This window comes from Pinus tabuliformis, chromosome 6, assembly GCF_031772625.1.
Source record: "Pinus tabuliformis cultivar Carrire ecotype Pingquan chromosome 6, CPIR1, whole genome shotgun sequence".
In the NCBI taxonomy this organism is placed as follows: domain Eukaryota; kingdom Viridiplantae; phylum Streptophyta; class Pinopsida; order Pinales; family Pinaceae; genus Pinus; species Pinus tabuliformis.
In genome coordinates this window covers 1,862,457,338-1,862,476,621 of record NC_142292.1, presented here as the reverse complement: position 1 = coordinate 1,862,476,621, position 19,284 = coordinate 1,862,457,338, and the positions used below count along the sequence as shown (strand labels likewise).

The following is a 19,284-nucleotide window of genomic DNA, read 5'->3' as shown; positions in this document are numbered from 1 at the left end:
TTCAGAAATTTGTTTGCAAAAGTTACTGAAACTAACTTCTATTTCAGCAATTATACAGTAATAAAAATGTATATTAAATCTGCTACTAAATTCAGAAAATTTCTGAGTTTAAATCTTTATGATCTATTGATGTATTTAATCTAAAAACTCAGAAAATTACTAAAAAACTGTGAAATAATATTCAGAAAAATTTACTTATTGCCGAGCGCTGCTGCCTCATGCTGCGACCTGCTCTGCACAGCCTGAGACTGGGCTCTGCCCTCTCGGCCGTTTCCGCCTCTGACCCTGGTCCTCCTGACCTCTGGGTCTCTCGGATCTGCTAGGATCCTTCTTTTTTCTCCTGTTCTTCTTCAAGATCTCGCTGAGCCACTTGATCTCTTGTCAGAACTGCTTGGATCTGCGCCCTCAGAGATTCTTCCTGCAGGGTCTGATCGGATCCTCTTCTTCTTCATCCCGGTCTTGAGATGCCTCGCTTCCTGTATTTGCTTGGTGCAGATCGGTTTTGCTGATTTGATCTTCTTTGCCATGGAGGCCCAAGGCTCGCCCATCGGTCCCTCGCAAGCTCCATCCCCGGAAGTTGAAGCAGCCTTCTCCTCTCTACTTGCTTCGCTGCCCAAAAAGAAGAAGTCCGAAGTCGCTAAGTTCGTCAAAAGGCTCGACGATGTTCCGGAGGTAAACCTCCCTCCTGAGGGCCCGATCCAGGTCGCTTTGTCCCTGGCAGATCGTGCCCTGGTGGGTCAATTCACGGGCCTTTGGCCCTCGCCAAAATCGACGGAAAACTGGGTCGTTAAGAACTGGGTTCCGCTGATCAAAAACAAAGTCACCTCTTATTTTTTGGGTAGAGGCTTCTTCCTGTTCGAGTTCAACACAAAGGAGGACAAAGACCTGATCTTCAGGAATGGGCCCTATTTCATGGGACCTCAGGGCCTCTACCTCAACAAATGGACCCCTGACTTCGATCCAGCCATGGATGTCCCAACGGTAGTCCCTGTTTGGGTTCGGCTCCCTAATCTTCCAGTGCATTGTTGGAACTAGGAGTCCCTCAAGCACATAGGAAATTCTTTGGGAAAATTCATTCACAAAGCAAACAACAATGATCAGTACGATTGCGCCCGAATCTGTGTCGAGGTGGACTTGGAGGTGGGGCTTCTGGAGGCCATCAAATTAAAGGTTGGCAGTTGGACGCATGTGCAAGTGCTTGAGTATGAGCAACTCCATTTCAAATGTCATAAATGTCACATCTATGGCCATTTTGCAAGAGGGTGCCCGAACAAAGGGGAAGCAGAGAAAGGAAAGGAAGAGGGCTGGAACCAGGTCAAGAGGCCAAAGACATCTCACAAGAAATCTGGGGTTCATGGCCCCCAGCCTGCCTCCACCCAGAATGTTCCCCCGCCAAAAAGCCAAGAAAATAGGTATGAGGTCTTAAGCTCTGCTGAAGAGACTCCTCAGGAAGAAGATAGGCAAGATAAACCATTAGAAAAAATGACTTCAGCAGAAGCAAGACCTGAAGAAAGCGCCACGGCAAGAAACAAGGATAAGCAAACAGAAGCCTCCGAGGAGGAACATGACTCGGAGGAGTCTGAGGAGGATGGAGAAATAGGAGATACGCAGACATCAGTCAGAAGATCTGCAAGGGGCCACAAATCTACTAGAGAAAAGAGAGATCAGGAAACTTACAAAGACAAGCTTCAGGGTAGTCAACCCACTCTGGAGAAACTCCTTGGCAAAAATCCGAAGATGATCAAAAACCAAGCGCAAGGCTCCAAGGGAGCCCATCATCATAAAAATAAATGATGAAGATTGTCTCCTGGAACTGCAGAGGAATGGGGAGCAAAGTGAAAGAAGAAGCAACGAGAAGCCTTATAAGAAGAGAAGCCCCAGACATTCTTTTGATTCAGGAGACCAAAATGGAGGACAAGGAGTTTCTCCAAATCAGTAAAAAAAATTGGAAAGGAAGCAGCGGACATGCAGTTTCAGCACGGGGAGCCTCTGGGGGTCTAGGCTCCCTCTGGAACCCTCTCAAGTATAGGCTGGTCACCGAGTTGCACAACACCCACTGGCTGTTTTTGAAGCTCCAGCCTTTGGACTCGAGGGAGGCAGTCAGTCTTTTCAATGTCTATGTTCCAACAAATATAGGGGAGAAAAGGAAGCGCTGGGACTCCATCAGACATCTGTCGGAGTCAGAAAATTTGGAAAACATCATTGTTGCAGGGGATCTAAACCTTACCTTGCGCATGGAGGAAAAGCAGCACAATCATAAGGGACCCTGTAAGGGAATGGGTGGAAGACCTCATGCAGTACTGGGATCCACTTGACATCCCCCCAGAAAATGGTAAGTACACCTGGTCTAACAAAAGAATAGGTCTTGGTCACATTGCTGCTAGACTTGATAGATGTTTGGTGCAGAGTTCCTTCCTTTTGCTGGGCTTAGAATTCAGATTGCATATCCTCCCATGCAGTGTTTCAGATCATAAGCCCATTTTGCTTGAGATGTTGGGCCACAAAGATCTTGGCCCCATCCCCTTCAGATTCAACCCTCTTTGGGTCAAGGAACCAGAGTTTCTGAATTTGGTTCAAGACTGCTGGAATACGCCAGTGAAAGGTTCTTCTTTCTTCATTTGGGAAGAAAAACTTAGAAGACTGAAAGCGGTTCTTAAAACTTGGGCCAAATCTCTTCCCTCCCCTGCAAAAGAGAGAAAGCAGGCCCAAGACAATCTCGCCCAGCACCATGCCCAAAGTGAAGATGTAGAAATCACTAAAGAAGTATTAGATAAGGAAGCTGAGCTCCAGCAAATCTTCCATAAAGCTTGCCTTTCGGAGGAAGAGCATTGGAGACAGAAGTTTAGGAGTTTATGGCTTAAAGCAGGAGACAGAATGCCTTCTTCCACAAACAAGCTCAAGCCAAAAAGAGCTTCAATTCTATCGCAGAAATCAAAGATGGCAACTCGACACACAAAGACTTTGATAGCATAAAGAGAGCAGCTTTCAATCACTTTCAAAACCTGTATAGAGAAGAGGGCGTGACGGACCCAAACTCTAAATTTTTGGAGGCGGTTCCCCCTAGGATCTCACCTTCAATGAATCAACAGCTTGTAGTGAAGATCTCTATACAAGAAATAAAAGATGCTCTCTCCGACATGGAGCTTGACAAAGCCCCAGGCCCGGATGGCTTCACTGCAAGATTTCTTCAAACCTGCTGGTAGATTGTGGAGAAAGACCTCTACAAAATGATTTTGAAATCTCAAAATTGCCAGAAAATTGGGGGCAGCACCAATTCAGCTTTTCTTGCCCTCATTCCCAAGGAAAAGGGTGCTAAAGAATTTAATCGGTTCCGCCCCATCTCTCTTTGTAATATTGGATACAAATTAATCACAAAGGTTATTGCCAACAGACTAAAAGGTATTCTTCCAGCCATCATCCCGAAGAACCAAGGCGGATTTGTTCAGGGGAGACAGCTTGCTGACAACTTCATCCTCCTTTATCGTCCCATTGCTCTCTACATGCATTGCGTTTGTGGTTGGACAACGCAGGTTGCATTACTCTTTGGGACATTTCACAATGGGAAGGCAGAAATTGGCTGCGTTGGAGACTCCCTCCCGTCCCTCCTGAGCTGTCTCAAGCACGTGATCTTCTCCTTTCTTTGTTAAACGGTATGGCGCCTCTACGCGTAGGTAAGAAGGATGCCCGTGGTTGGGGAGCCGCCCCAGGGCTTTACACGGTTGCGCAGGGATATAAATGCCTTCATGATCGTCCTAACGTCCCTCCTAATCCTGTTGTTTGGAACGGGATCTGGAATTTCAAATCCATGCCTAAGGTCGATTCATTTTGTTGGTTGTTATGCCACAGAGGGATTTTAACAACAGATAGATTGAAGAAGAAAGGATTTCATGGTCCCTCTCGATGCCACTTATGCTGTGACAGTGAGGAGAACGCCCAGCATATCATACTGGACTGCAAATTTTCAAGAGAAATCTGGCATGGCCTTTTGAGCTACTGGAAATCTGAATTCATTTTACCCATGTCTATATCAGATCTTTTTGCAAACTGGCGGAATTACTACCCAGAAACGCTCCCAAAAAATGAAAGTTTCATAGCTGCATGGCTCTCCTTGCCGAAATTTGCTTGCTGGCAAATCTGGCTCGAGCGTAATAGAAGAGTTTTCAGAGATGAAAGTCTAAATTCACAGTTCATCATCACCAAAACAAAATGCCTTTGGAAAGAAAGTCTAGGGGAACATTTGCCGGATTTGAATCTGAGCCAGCAAGACTTAGAATGGGGTGCCTCGATGGACCTCCATTTCTCTGGCGAAACAAGGCATCACAAGGTCATAAAAGAGTGGCAATTCAGAGGGAAGGAGAATGATCTATCGGATTTGCTCCTCAGGCAATCCAGATTCTCTTTGTTCTTCGATGGAGCAGCAAAAGGCAATCCTGGATTGGCTGGGGCAGGAGGAATTATAAAAAATAAAGAGGGCATAACTGTGGCAAAGTTCGCTTGGGGATTAGGGCAGTCTACCAGCATGCAAGCTGAAGCCTTGGCACTTCTGCAAGGTCTTAAGCAAGCAAAGGCTATTGGTCTCTCAGATGTCAGTATTATAGGAGATTCTCAATCCATTATCAAAGTCTTAGTGGAGGATTCCTCTCCTGCAGACATTAGACTGGCAAGAGTGATTTCAAGAATCAGAACCTTGGTGAAATCTTTCCGGACTACAACCTTCCTCCACGTTTTGAGGGACAATAATAAAGCTGCTGATTTGGAAGCCAACAGGGCAGTTCCACTTCCCGCTGGCTATCTCTTGGCAGACGGAATTGAGAACTGGGACTCCATTCCATAAAGATTGTCATGTTTTTCTGCATTTTACTGAATCAGTTTGTTTGTCTATTTAAGATAGGGAAAATAACGGAGATAGACTCGATAGTCTCGAGTAAATCTTGTGGTTTCCCAAGTTTTGGGGCCTTTGATCAGTTAGTGGAAGAAAGTTTAAGGGCTATGCCCGATCAAATGTAACCGATGAAAGGCATTTTGGCCAAATTCTAATATAATCCCATACCCGTTCTTGTAAAAAAAATATTCAGAAAATAGCATGCAAAAGTTTCTGAAAGTAATTATATTTCTGAAATGTAACACAATGAAATATGCAAACTAATTTGCTGCTAAATTTCAGATAACTAAAATTTTATGCCAGTATTAAGCTTGCTTTCAATTAGATCAATGAAAGAGGTAAGGGTTTAGAGGATGTGCACTAGTCAGCCCCTTGGGGCTTGAAGACACTTGAAGATGGGCTGCCCAAGTCATTGAGAATTCTCCAATGCAAATGCCAAACTCAAAAAAATTGAAAAAAATTTGTTGAAATTTTGTTAAAATTTTTGGGAAATTTTAGGAAAAATTTTGTTAAAATTTTTGGGAAATTTTAAGAAAAATTTAGTGAGAAAATTATGGTGAAGAAGACTGCAAAGATGAGAGGCTTGAGGGTGGAATGATAGAAGCCAAGAATGAGGCTGAAGATAACCAGCGTTGGGCCTCAAGGCCCTAAAAAAAAATTGCCCACAATCCTTCTGAAATTTTTCCTCAACCTGCAAACAAAATGGAGACACCCTCCGAGGCTTAGATTTCTCTCCGGAATCCACAAAAATCACCGGCAATTTTCAGATTTGTTACTGCACAAACAAAAGATAGGAAAAACCCCAAAGCATGTATATACAAAAATATGAAATACCCAACACCCCAACGAATTAGAAAATTTGATAACAGTAATATTCTACAAATCTGCAAATCAAAGCCCTCTATTAGCCAGATTTAAACAAATTTTTGCACAATATTTAGAAATAAATTTGAAATTTTAAAGAAGCACAAGCCCAAGAAAAACCTTGCAAGTAAAATATTCTATAAAATGACTTCAGAAATTAAAAAGATAGTGGGCTCTTTTAAATTCTGTAAACTGAGACTCACTTGGTCCAGCTGAGGACTTCTCCAAATGGCCAAATTCTGAATGATAACTTCTGCACACTTAAATTTGTTTGTTAAATTAATAGAGATTTAAAAAATGATCATAAAATTCTCAAGAAATAGAGATACTTGCTACTTCTATCAAATTAAAATGATATTCTAAAAAACCCATAAATTTGTGCAAGATACCTGTACACAGATCAATCCTCAAAGGCTATTAACCAGCGAATGCAAATAAAAGAAGCAAAGTATTAAGAACAATATTACCACATAAATCTGAAAAAAGAACACCACGATCTGAAACCCCAAAGTCAATGTGTTTTATTAACCAGAAAAAAATTACAAGAGCTTTCTTAGAGCAAGTACACGATTCAAAAATCGGATGCAAATAATGGAAAGAGGCCTCTCATTTATAGGAAAATTCTCCAACGGCTAGTTGGTTTGATCCCCGTCAAAGCAATCTCAACCGTTGATGAAAATCAGATGATTTTTTAATCATCACCGTTGAAATAAAGTTACTTTTTGAAGAAATTTGAATTTCACTTTTAATTTCCTTTTAATTAACTCAAAAATAATTATTTTGAGTTAATTGCCGCAAAAAGTTGACTTTGACTTAACTACTATGGCCCAAGGGTTCAAAATATCTTGAAATTTTCAATATTCCCTTAGTCGGGGACCTCAAAAAATTAAAAACTTTAAAACCCACGAGTCTTAAATGTTGGAGAATTTAATTTTTTCTAGGACCTAAATTAATTAAATTTCTAACTTTAGCATTTTAATTTATTTTAGCCAGAAATTTTAATTAATTGACTCATGAGGGGATTATTAATTTTTCCAACCCTCTAATATTTAGCCATGGTGTCTAACTATGATAGCCCATGCACTAAATATTTTTTATATGAAATATTACATTTCTAACCCATGAAGGAGGAACACTTGTTCGTTATAGACCCTCAATAATTACCCATTTCTGCGACACAAAATATGGTCTAGCAGACTAAGTGACTTGTAATAAAATAATCTAACCAAATAGTTAGAATTATTCCCAAATCACTTTTACAGAGACTCGATAAATAACACTAGGACTTATTTAAAATCCCGATGACAAGATCCACCTTAGCTTTGGGGTGAGGCTGGAGGGAAAAAGTTGGCTGGTCATCCGTGTTTAAAAACACACATAAATCAGTGAGACTAAAAACCTCCTAAGATAGAAATCATCATCAGAAAAATAAATTTACATAGGTTGCTACATACATTTGTATTACTTGGATCATTTACATTACAAAATGCAGAATGGGTTTACAAAACTTCAGCGTACATATAGATGATAATGATGAATCTGTGGATCATCTGAGTGCTCGGACAATGGAAATCCATGCGCAAAAGGGTAGTTGACATAGTGTGGTCAACAAGGTGTATCCCTTCTATTAGGACACTCCCTAGCATAGTGACCAAACTTGTTGGAAATGAAGCATCTTCCCTTCCTTCCATTTTGAAACCTGACCTTCCTTGACATTGCTTCTTTGAACCTGCATTGTTTTTCTTTTTAGAATGAGCAAAGAATGCAGTAGGATCATTCCTATTTGAAGGCATATCTAGTTCCATCATCCTTGTTTCTTCTTGAGAACATCTAGTCAACAATTCTTCAAAACTTGGAATCCTGTCAGTGTTAAGAATAGTAGTGTTGAACATGTACCATTCACGAGGGAGTCCTCCAAGGGCAATGAGAGTAAGCTCCCCATCAGCAATAGCTTTTCCAATCGAAAGAAGATCATTTTTTATCTCAGTAATCCTCATGAAGTAGGATTGAATATCTTCATTTCTTCCTTTCTTTATATCCTTTAGCTTGTTCTTGAGAAAAAGAATTTGGTTTGCATTGCTAGATTTGAACATGCCAACCAACCTGTCATATATCTCCTTTGATGTGTTCGAATCGGAGATGTAAGCAACTAAATACTTATGAATAGAATCCCTGATGATCTTCCTGGCTTTGACTTCACCCTTCTTGTACTTTGTCTTAGCAGCAACTGGTGCATTCGAAGGAGGTTCTGAAATCTTTCCCTACACATAATCCATAACATCTTGCTCTTCTAATGTCAAATCAAGAGACATCTTCCATGCATGATAATCAAACTTATCATGAAGCTTATCATCATACTTGAAGTAGGATGTGGAGGCCATTGAATCTTGTCTTTGATCAGTGATTGCTTCTCTTAGTGATTATTCTTCTCACTCTTGCTTGGGCTTTGTCTTCACCTTAGCTCGGATACCATGTTAATTTTAGATAGCAATGGTATGTTCTATGCTTAAAGCAATTTTACTTCAACTTCTTTATTAACCCAATATCAATATCCAGTTCAGCAATCACATCAACTTGATAGTAAAATGCAGATAGAACATAAACAATAACAGTAGAAGACAAGCCAAGACAAGAGGACATAAGATATGGCACCACCCAAGGACAAACCCCAATGTGGGGAAACCCTTGATCAATTCTTCTTATAATTCTTCAAAAGTTCAGCACAGAGAGAGTACAATATACAATATTCACTTGCCCAATCACAATGAAATATGATCAGTCAAACAGCAAAAACAGAAAGCCCTAACCAAAAAGTCAACGTCGATCAACATGGCATATTTTGACCTCCAAAACAACTCGGTAAAACTCGGTCAACTCGACCTCCAACAGCAAGTCAATCAACCCAAAAATAGTGCGAAAAATTCCAATCAAATCTGGTCAACAAAATTCAATGCAGCAGCAAGCCCTAGCACAGTCAACGCTGGTCAAATAGAGGTCAAATTGCCTCGAATTTCATGCCCAGAACTGCGGCCTGCCCAAACAGAGATCCTCCACCCAAAACCACACTCAAAACAGGTCAGCATAAGTCAAATCAGCCTCTTGCAATTTCGGTCAATGGCTGGAACAAAAAACCCTTCTCTTCTTCGCATGTGTCAAGAGATGCCTCTGAAATTCGTACACAATCAATGAAGGACAGAGAAGAATGTGAGTGAGTGAAGTGTCTAAATGAGGAGGAGGCACCTTGAATTTATATGCAAACGTTGAGGATGAATAGACGTGACGATTGGGCTTCTGAGCCTACATTAGTTTGTTGGCCGACCTTGAAAATTTGTCCATAATCAAAATAAATTCATAATTCCATTTGTACATGTCAGAATGGGATGATCTTTAGATCAATCCTACACCTCTCAGAGAGAGGAATCCAATAAAAATATTAGTTGCCTCATATGAGTTGTCCAAGGTGAAGTTTGTCCCTAGTTTTCAAATTTAACATCTTTCCCATGGGAATGATGCCTTACGCAACAACATTGTTCTCAATTGTTCCTACAAGAAAGTTTTACATCTTCAACATCAGTAATGTGCAAAATTTTAATATAGCTAGGAAGCTCATCTTCCCATGGTTTCATTTTCTAATACTTCTTATGCAGTCGCTCTGTGCTCCATTGTTCACAAAAGAAACATCTTTAGCATTTTTAGGATACATAATTTCAATCCAGCTGGAAGTTGTATCTTACATAAGATGCATGACAGTAAAAGGCTATATACTTTGCCAACCTACTTTATCAGTTTAAAAATTGAAAAAAGAATAAAAATGGCCTATGCAATTGCTAAGGACTATAAATCATCCAATGGTTATCATATACATTTTCCTAGGCTCTTTAGTTTGAGTGCTCTTTGTCAGGGCAAGGAATATCTCCTTAATTGAATGCCATTGCATTAACGAGAAAAAGATTAAATAACATCAAAAAGCGACCACTGGGATTCATCTTCCAAGCCAGTTCGTATTCTAATTGTTCATATTTCCCTTTATTTACATATTTACAAATTATTCACCCAAACACCAACGATTAGGTGTCTAACATTCCCCACCTTAATCTGAAGTGGTGTTTGTGCGTCCAAGCGTCATTTTGATTATTTCAAAAAAATTTCTTCCAAGTGTTTTGCTGAAGATTTTTGCAATTTGCTCATTTGTGGAACAATGTCGTAGATGAATAGTCTTGGCCTTTGCATGATATCAAATCAAATAATACTTTGTGTTGATATGTTTGGTTTGATCATGGAATTTGGGATTATTGGCCAACTTAATTGTATAAATATTGTCAATCAGAAGGGGAGTAGAGTTCACTTGTTTCTCTTGCAATTCTTCAAGAATTTTCCTGAGCCACACAATCTCCTTGGTTGCTTCTGCAGCTACCACATATTTCGCCTCTGTTGTAGAATCTATTGGAACTAACTGCTTGTGTGACCTCCAGGAGACAGCTCCTGATCCAAGACTCAAATATTGTTAATTTTAGATAACAATGGTATGTTCTATGCTTAAGAGCAATTTACTTGCATTTTCTTATTAGCCCAATATCAATTTCAAGATTAGCAATCACATTAACATGATTAGCAAGGGCTATAATCGAACGGATGGTGGTGTATCAGGCAACAAGTGAAAATATCTCATCGTATTCCACACCTTCCTTTTGAGAGAAACTTCTAACAACAAATCTAGCCTTGTACTTTTCAGCACTTCCATCAACTCCATGCTTGATCTTGTAGAGCCATTTCCAGGTGACAACAGATTTGTCCTTGGGTCTAGGAACCACATCCCAGACATCATTCTTCATAATCGACTCATACTCTTCATTCATAGCATCCTTCCAAACTTTGTGCTTCACAGCTTCTTCGAATGTGTCGGGTTCAGATTGAACAATGGTGCTCATTACAATTAAGTACCCTTGGTACCTATTCGGCTTCTTACTTTCCCGAAATGTGCCCCTTGGTGCAACATGCTTCTCGACATCTTCGAGAGTTTCCCTAAGCCATGAGGGTCTCCTTTTCAAGGAGGGCTCATGAGGAGGTGGATCAATGGGATCCATTGGTTCTTCAACATCAGGCATCGGCTCATCTTGTGGTTCTCCTTGTTTTCCTAAATCTTCTACTTTGTTCTTCCTTGGAAGAGGAAGGTTACTAATCTTCCCAAGGGCAGCATCCTCATCGAAGGTGACATCATGACTTATCTCCACTTCTCGTTGATGAGGCACATAGATTCTATATGCCTTAGAAGTTTCACTGCAGCCCACAAATGTTCCTTTCTTCCTAGAAGCATCCAATTTGCTTCTCTTTTCTTTCGGCACATGAAAATATACGGGATTACCAAAAATTCTAAAGTGAGAAACATCAAGTTTCTTACCAGAGAAAACTTCTTCGAGAATTTTGGAGTCCAGCGCTTGATGAGGGCATCTATTTTTAACATACATGGCAGTGTTTGCAGCTTCGGCCCATAAGAACTTTGGAAGGCTTTGATCATGAAGCATGGCACGAGTGACTTTTACGATAGAACGGTTCTTCCTTTCAGCGACACCATTTTGCTCGAGAGTATATGTAGTAGTAGTCTCCCTCTTAATGCCAACTTCTCTACAATAGTTATTGAACTCATTTGATTCATATTCAGTTCCATTATCAGTGCTCAATATTTTGATCTTCTTCCCTGTTTGATTTTCAACCAAAGCTTTGAAAGAACGGAACCATGAGAATACTTCGTCCTTCTTCTTCAAGAAATATATCCAAGTCTTACGAGAGAAATCATCCATAAAGATAGCATAATATAAATATCCTCCCAAAGAGTTCACGGGCATTATACCAGATAGATCAGAATGAACCAATTGTAATATGTCGGTAGTCTTGCTATCGCTTGAGGGGAATGGTCCCCTTGTATGCTTCCCTTCGGCACACCCCTCACAAACCCCTTCATGTTCTATTTTAAATTCAGGCATACTTGTCACCATCTTCCTCACATCGGGTAGAGCCTTATAATGTAGATGGGCAAACCTTCGGTGCCATAATTCGAATTGAAGTGATGTGTCGCAAGACATAGCTCCCAATGGACTCCCTCCAACTTGATATAAGCTATCAACCTGAATCCAAGTGTAAATGCATCTTTGAAATTTTTATTCCACACACGTACCTTTCCATCGATGAATGCCACCTTGAATCCTTTGTCCTCCATTGCCGAGATAGATACCACGTTCTTCTTTAGATCAGGTACATATAGTACTTCTTGTAGATGAATGGTGTTACCTTGATTCAATTGAAAAGTAACATTCCCAACTCCCTTCACGGGATAGGCGGCATTATTTCCAAGGATAATTTCCAAATTTGGATCCTTTTCAATCAGATTTGAAAGAGCTTCCTCATACCCAGTGAAGTGCCTTGAGGCACCACTATCAATCAACCAATATCCCAAGGTATCCGAAGGAGAGGCAGTAGAGAGGGCAAATATAAGATAAAATTATTTTTGCTTGTTATCAACAACATTAGATTAATCATACCTGGTGTTTCTTGATCTCTTGGGAGGGTGACCATTTCCTTGTTGAGGAGCAAGAGCATTCCTTTTTTCTCTGTTGTTGAATCTGCCATTCCTTTGATTGTTGTTGCCCCTGAAATTGTTGTTGTGGTGGTTATCATCATCATGAGGCGTATCCCTTCTATTAGGACACCCCTAGCATAGTGGCCAAACTTGTTGCAAATGAAGCATCTTCCCTTCCTTCCATTCTTGAAACTCGATCTTCCATGACATTGTCTCTTTGAACCTACATTGTTATTCTTTTTAGCATGAGCGGAGAATGTAGTTGGATCATTCCTATTTGAAGGCATATCTAGTTCCATCATCCTTGTTTCTTCTTGAGAACATCTGGTCAGCGATTTTTCAAAACCTGGAATCCTGTCGTTGTTAAGAATAGTAGTGTTGAACATGTTCCATTCACGAGGGAGTCCTCCAAGGGCAATGAGAGTAAGCTCCCTATCAACAATAGCTTCTCCAATCGAAAGAAGATCATTTTTTATCTTAGTAATCCTCATGAAGTAGGATTGAATATCTTCACCCCTTCCCTTCTTTATGTCCTTCAATTTGTTCTTGAGAAAGAGAACTTGGTTTGCATTGCTAGCTTTGAAGTTTGAACATGCCAACCAACCTGCGTGTTCAAATCGGAGATGTATGCAACCAAATGCTTATGAATAGAATCCCTAATGATCTTCTTTGCTTTGACTTCACCCTTCTTGTACTTTGTCTTCGTGGCAGTCGGTGCATTTGAAGGAGGCTCAGAAAGTCAAATCAAGGGACATCTTCGATGCATGATAATCAAATTTATCATTGAGTTTGTCATCAGATTTGAAATAGGATGTGGAGGCCATTGACTCTTGTCCTTGTCCAACAAATCTTAGTGATTGCTCTTTTCACTCTTGCTTGGGCTTTGTCTTCACCTCAGCTCTGCTACCATGTTAATTTTAGATGACAATGGTATGGTCTATGCTTAAGAGCAATTTACTTCAATTTTCTTACTAGCCCAATATCAATTCCAAGATTAGCAATCACATTAACATGACATTAAATGCAGATAGAACATACATAAAACAGTAGAAGACAAGCCAAGACAAGAGGACACAAGATATGGCGTCAGCCAGGGACAAACTCTAATGTGGGGAAACCCTTTGATCAATTCTTCTTATTATTCTTCAAAATTTCAGCACAGAGAAAGTACAATATGCAATATTCAGTTGCCCTATCAAAGTGAATTATGTCCAGTCAAACAGCAGTCACAAAAAGCCCTAACCAGAAAGTCAACACTAATCAAACATGGCAGATGTTGACCTCCAAAACAGCTCGGTCAAACTCAGTCAACTCAGCCTCCAACAGCAAATCAAACCAGCCCAAAAACTGTCCGAAAACACTCAGTTCAAACTTGGTCAACGAAAGTCAATGCTACAATGAAACCCTTCTGCAATCAATGATGGTCAAACAGTACAATCTGCCTTGATTTTTGTGCCCAACAATACGGCCTGCCCAAACAGAGATATCCCTCACAAAAATGCAGTCAAACGGGTCAACGTTGCTGGTCAACACTAGTCAAAACCCTTCCTGCAACTTCGATCAACACTGGTCAACGCAGGAACCAAAAAGAATTGCCCTTCTTCGCACGTGTGAAGAGCTGCCTCAGAAATCCATACCCAATCATGAAAGGAGAGAGAAACATGTGAGGGAGTTAAGTGTCTAAATGAGGAGGAGGCTCATTCTATTTATATGCAACATTGTGGGCTTGAGGTTCTAAATTAGATGGCTGGTCGACCTTGACAATTTGTCAACAATAGAAATATATTCATAATTCCATTTGTACATGTCAGAATGAGATGATCTTTAGATCAATCTTAAACCTCTCTGAAAGAGGAATCCAACAAAAATATCCGCTGCATCATATGAGTTGTCCAAGGTGGAGTTTGGCCCTAGCTGCCAAATTTAACAAATATTCACTTTTTGCACTAAGTATCTTGAACCAAATCCTCCAAATACCTAGAGTCATTGTATCTATTCCTTTGGGAGTGTGCTTGCCCCAACACACCCCTATGGAAGTAATCCAGGATCATTTTTTCAATTTATTGGTCTTCGCCCCTGAGGTTATGTCCGGGGTCACGCTGATCCCTTTCATGTTTTTGTAAAGGGAATTATTTTATTATTGTGGTTGTTTCTGCTTGTAAGGAGATCTTATTAGTTTTGAGCTTTTACTTACATGCTACTAGTTTCAGGCTAAGGGGATGTTATTAGTTTTGAGCTTTCAGTTGCAGGCTACTAGTTTCAGGCTTTAGTTTTGGAGGATTTTATTATTTGCCCCAGTTTCCATCAGGTGTTAGTGGCCTATCTGCCTCATGGTGTTTTGGGATATGCTTTGTAAAATAAATAGCAGCGTATCCAATAAAAGTAGATTTAATGTATCCATCATTGTGTTCATATATTCAATACAAAATGAGAGGTAGCTGAGAGGATTTCCTCATTACTGGGATGACGATGATTTTTCATTGTGGCAATCATTCACGGAGAGAAGTGAGGTGCATTCTGCAATCTGATGGGGTTGGAGTTGATGCAGTAATTATTCATGTGTATGTGTGTAATGGTGAATTCAACTTAAATGGTGCAGTGAACATGGGCTCTAGCACAAAGCCATCTAAACCCAGGCCTGATATGCACCTTGAGGTTTTCAAACCTTAAAGATGCATACCTCAAGCTAGCACAAACGGTTCGTGTATCAAATCTTAGAACTTGGGGTATGAAATCCAGAACTTGCCAACCTCGAGGAGCACATCAGACCCTGGTTTGGATGGTGCCAGTTCATTCATTTAAAATTCGGGAGAGAACCTAAGTCGCTGGACTTGGGAATATGAGCATATCGAAAGACAAAAGTGGCATCTTCAGAGATCCAAAATACATACTGACATACCTGGCAAATGGCCAGTGCGGTTTGCTTGGCACAGTCGAGTGGGGACGAATACATTGCATTGAAAATGATTCCCTGAGACTTCAAAAGACCCCCAGAGCCCTGGCCTGCCTCTTCCCATTGGCCGTCAATGTTGCAGAAGGAGATCTGCCCCCAATCAGTTCTGGCGTCTCATTCATGGTGCTCTCGGCATGCCTGATCAAATAAATTTCTGTGATGAGATCATCCTCCATAGGCAACCACCTAGAATGATCCAAAGCACTGGAGTGGAGAGAACTGGAAGTGGAATGAGTAAGCGATAGAGAAACGGGGGTGAGTATGTTGTAAGGATCCCATACCCTCACAGAAGGACCCATGTAAGGACTCCCACTGAATGACAGTTGTGGTGACAACGGAGATGCGGAGGGATGGCAGGGCAGGACCTCTGGTTCCTGTTCCAAAACCTTTTTTTTCTCTTCTCCCAGCTTACCCTTATGCCCCTCCTCCTCCACTGCTTCTTCTCCTTCAACTTCTTCCTCTTCTCCCCTTCGCTGTTCAGAAGATTGGATCAGACCCATTATTAATACCGCAGACTTATAAGATGGATAGAAAACCCCAAATCAATTAGGCTTCATAAGCATCGTTGTTCCTCTGTTTCACCTTTAAATGTGTTGGTGTCCAATTAACAGACTGTCAGATCTCTTTCACATCTGTTGCCTGTGCCCTTTTCAGCTCTGACCCAGGTACTACTTTTCCTGGCAAATCGAGATCTCATCCTGATCATGAGTCTTTTCTTCCGCACCATCAGTGTGCTGTGATTGTGTTCAAATGCCCCATAGATATTTTTTCTTAGGGTTGGGTTGGATTATCCAATATCTAAACAGTGTTCTGATGTCATGACCTCGTCCGGTGGCTAGCATGTCCTTGCATTTTCAACTAAGAATGTGGATCCGTCATAGCGTCGGTTCAACTAAAACGTCTTTCCCGTGCTGCTAATAATTCCCCGGTTCCACGCTTTCTCAGCTCCCTCAACCGTTTTGTCTTTACATTATCCTGTATCATTATCATACATCCATTTATACATTGAATATATGTCTCCTCTTAATAGAGAGAGTGAGGAATGGACCCTGTAGCAAAAGTTTATTTTTATCTTTTTCTTCTCTTTCGTTTTAAAAGAACAAAAAAACAAAAAAGTGGATGGCATTGTCTTCTTCTTTTCTTTTTTTTCCGAAGGTGGCAAAACCTATCAAACTCAAGTGTCAAACCAACAGTGAGGACAACCATCTCTGGCTGCTATCCGCGAATGTCGATTTGACTCATCACCGTTATCAAGGAAAACCACGCCACCTGTAATAACCCGCTGGTGGTCCGTAAGGGAGCAGGCTTTCACTCCTGCCAGATGCCTCTGGGTCTTGGGCCGTTAACCTGTTTCCTTACGGGCATTGTCTTTTTTAATGGAAGATTGTGATTATATAAAATTATGATTAATGAATATTTTGCATTTGATAAAATTAATATTTTAGTATGGATATTTTTATAGTCAATAAATTAGTAATTGTATCGAGAGGTGTAAAGAACATTAAAAGTTTAAGTGTTAGTTGTGGCCACCGCATAAACGTGGATTCGATTAACTTAATATTGAATTTCATGTTGTGTCAAGTGAGTCTCTTGTGTGTTTAATCTTTGATATTCTAACTAAGAGTGACTTTATACAAATATATTAGAATAGATGTTCATTATAAGTGTGACTAAAATTATAGTATTGAGAAAAAGATAAATGGAAGCTAAAAAGCTTATGGCCAAGAAAGAAATTGTTAGTCCATAGACCATTAGTTAGTAGACCTCTCGCTATGGGACAAGGAAAACTTGTCTTTCAGACTCTAATCACTCTTTTTATCTCATCTTTGGAGAATCATTCGGAAAAATAAAGCAAATCCAAAAGCATTTTATAGTTTATAATCTCAAAATCAAAGGTAATACGCCCTATCCGATCCTCATAGAATTGAGTCTTTCCTATTGGCGGGAAAAGTTCCCTAAGGCAAGGATTGAAAACCTCATCAAAGCAGGATAAGATAATCAACAAAAAACACTCAGACAAGCATGTCAAACATATGAACTGCCAAACATGGATTTGGAAGCATACCTAGAGATCCTACATTTGAAGATGTTCCCGTAGAATCCAAACCCTCTACTTCCTCGAAGATGTGCAGACCTGCAAATCAATAACTGAAGCATATACATTATAAATAATTCAATGTGCATACATAGTAATATGTCAGATCATCATATATAAACATATAAACCATCATTCATAAGATGACAACATATATCGGGAACAAGACATGAGCTTCTTTATTGATTAACATCAATAAGTACAGGGAAAATACAACTTGATCCAGGCCAAAGGCACTGACGAAGCCTTCCTCCAGATTTGTCCAGCCTGAGCCACAAAGACAACCTCTCTAATAGGTGCTAGTAGATGCTAGATAAGGATGTTGAGCATTTATGCAAAGGAAACCAGAGTTTCACAGAGACTGGGAGTGCAGGAGGCATGGGAAAAGCATACTTGATCAGGGAGAAATTGAGTATAATGTTGATATCCTTCTTCTTGTATGAATTAGGCCTACCCAAGGGGTGTATATATACCACTTCAAATCGGTTATTTCAGTTAGGCCACGGGCTCATGTAGGTGGGCTCTCGGTAAAAGTCGTAAACGCTGCCCAAAAAATAGTATTTTAATTTATTTTTCATATTTTAAAAGGTCTACGTAGGTATAATGTTATGGTACCTGCGTATGTACGTGATATAGTATGGGCAGAGTGTTATAGCTCCAAATCTCACTCTTATGGTTTGTGATGCTGCACTCATGGCCTAAGGCAACCCCTCATTCCAGACCTGGTCCTAAAATTTAAAAAACAATGTTTTATCCCTTATACGCGACATTGCCCTGAGTTAAACACGTGTATACGCGGGTAGGCATATACCCAACCCGCGTGTATGTATTAAAACACTTTAAAAATATATATAACTCCTTAATTTCGGGTGGAGATTGTGGGTTTTACCTGCTGATCACCTGTTAGTGCCCGTGGCCCAATTGTTCCCAACCAACTCCCAACTAAAAAACTACTTTGGGAGAGGTATAAAAAGACCTCAATGGGAAGGCCTAAGGGAGGAGAGAAGAGAGAGAAATGTTATTATGCTGAGATTTTTCCCTTGACCAGGTCTGAAGTCCCTTGTGCCTTCTGAACTTCCCCCATTTGTACAGGAAACCCTTGTTTCCTTGTGTGTTGATGTTCATCCACTACTTATGACATCATGGAGTAAGTCATGGAAGGAGTTTGTTAAAGGCTTGAGGCTGGACGGATCCGGAAGGAAGCTTTGCTTGGAGCCTGCGAAAGGTGACTCAGGTGAAATTATTCCTTTTCTGTACTTTATTTGTCTATAATAAAGGAAACACATGTCTTGGTTCCTGATATGAATCTTCTTTATGTTTATGATATTCATGTTAGAATTCATATGTGAACGGCTGTTTATATTTCATAACTAACTACCTTTCTTTATAACATGAAGATGGTTTCTTTATAAGTTTTTGTCCATATACTGTTGTGTTCTTTGGAATTTGTGGTTTTGCAGATCAAAAGAGCAAAAAGGGAACTCCAAGAAGGGTTTGCACCCTAAAGGGCCTTCTCAAACATAGGACCTAAGGTACGCCCTCTTATCATATAATTTGCTTACAATAGCATAATGGCTGTGTGAATGTGTGTTTCTCTGTATAGACAACTTTCAGTCTGTTAGGGTTTCAACCCAAAAGCCCTAGGGGAACATTTCCCTCAACACAGAGTCATGTATGGAATTTGAGATATTGTTTTTTAATATAAAGTCAAGTTTGCATAGGGAAAGGGACTGCCTAGGGTCATAAAAGAGCATCAGGTCTACAAGAGTGTTGAATGATGTTATAACATTTCCCCATCTTGAAAGCATGATTATGACTAGGTTCTCAATACACAAGAACAAGATAAATGACATGGAAGACAAAAGGCTTCCTAATATTGTTTCAAAATCTAGTCAAAACCACATGTATCTCGAACA

General features: G+C 40.2%; 1 pseudogene across 1 annotated transcript in view; it reads right to left on the bottom strand.

The window, feature by feature from the left end:
- Nucleotides 1–16,204, bottom strand: part of LOC149266524 (uncharacterized) — a 39,274-nt pseudogene extending 23,070 nt beyond the window's left edge. The window contains exon 1 of the transcript XR_016255154.1: nt 15,220–16,204. The product of XR_016255154.1 is annotated as an uncharacterized LOC149266524 (transcript). The remainder of the gene's footprint in view (nt 1–15,219) is intronic.
- Between the last annotated feature and the right edge of the window lie 3,080 nt (nt 16,205–19,284).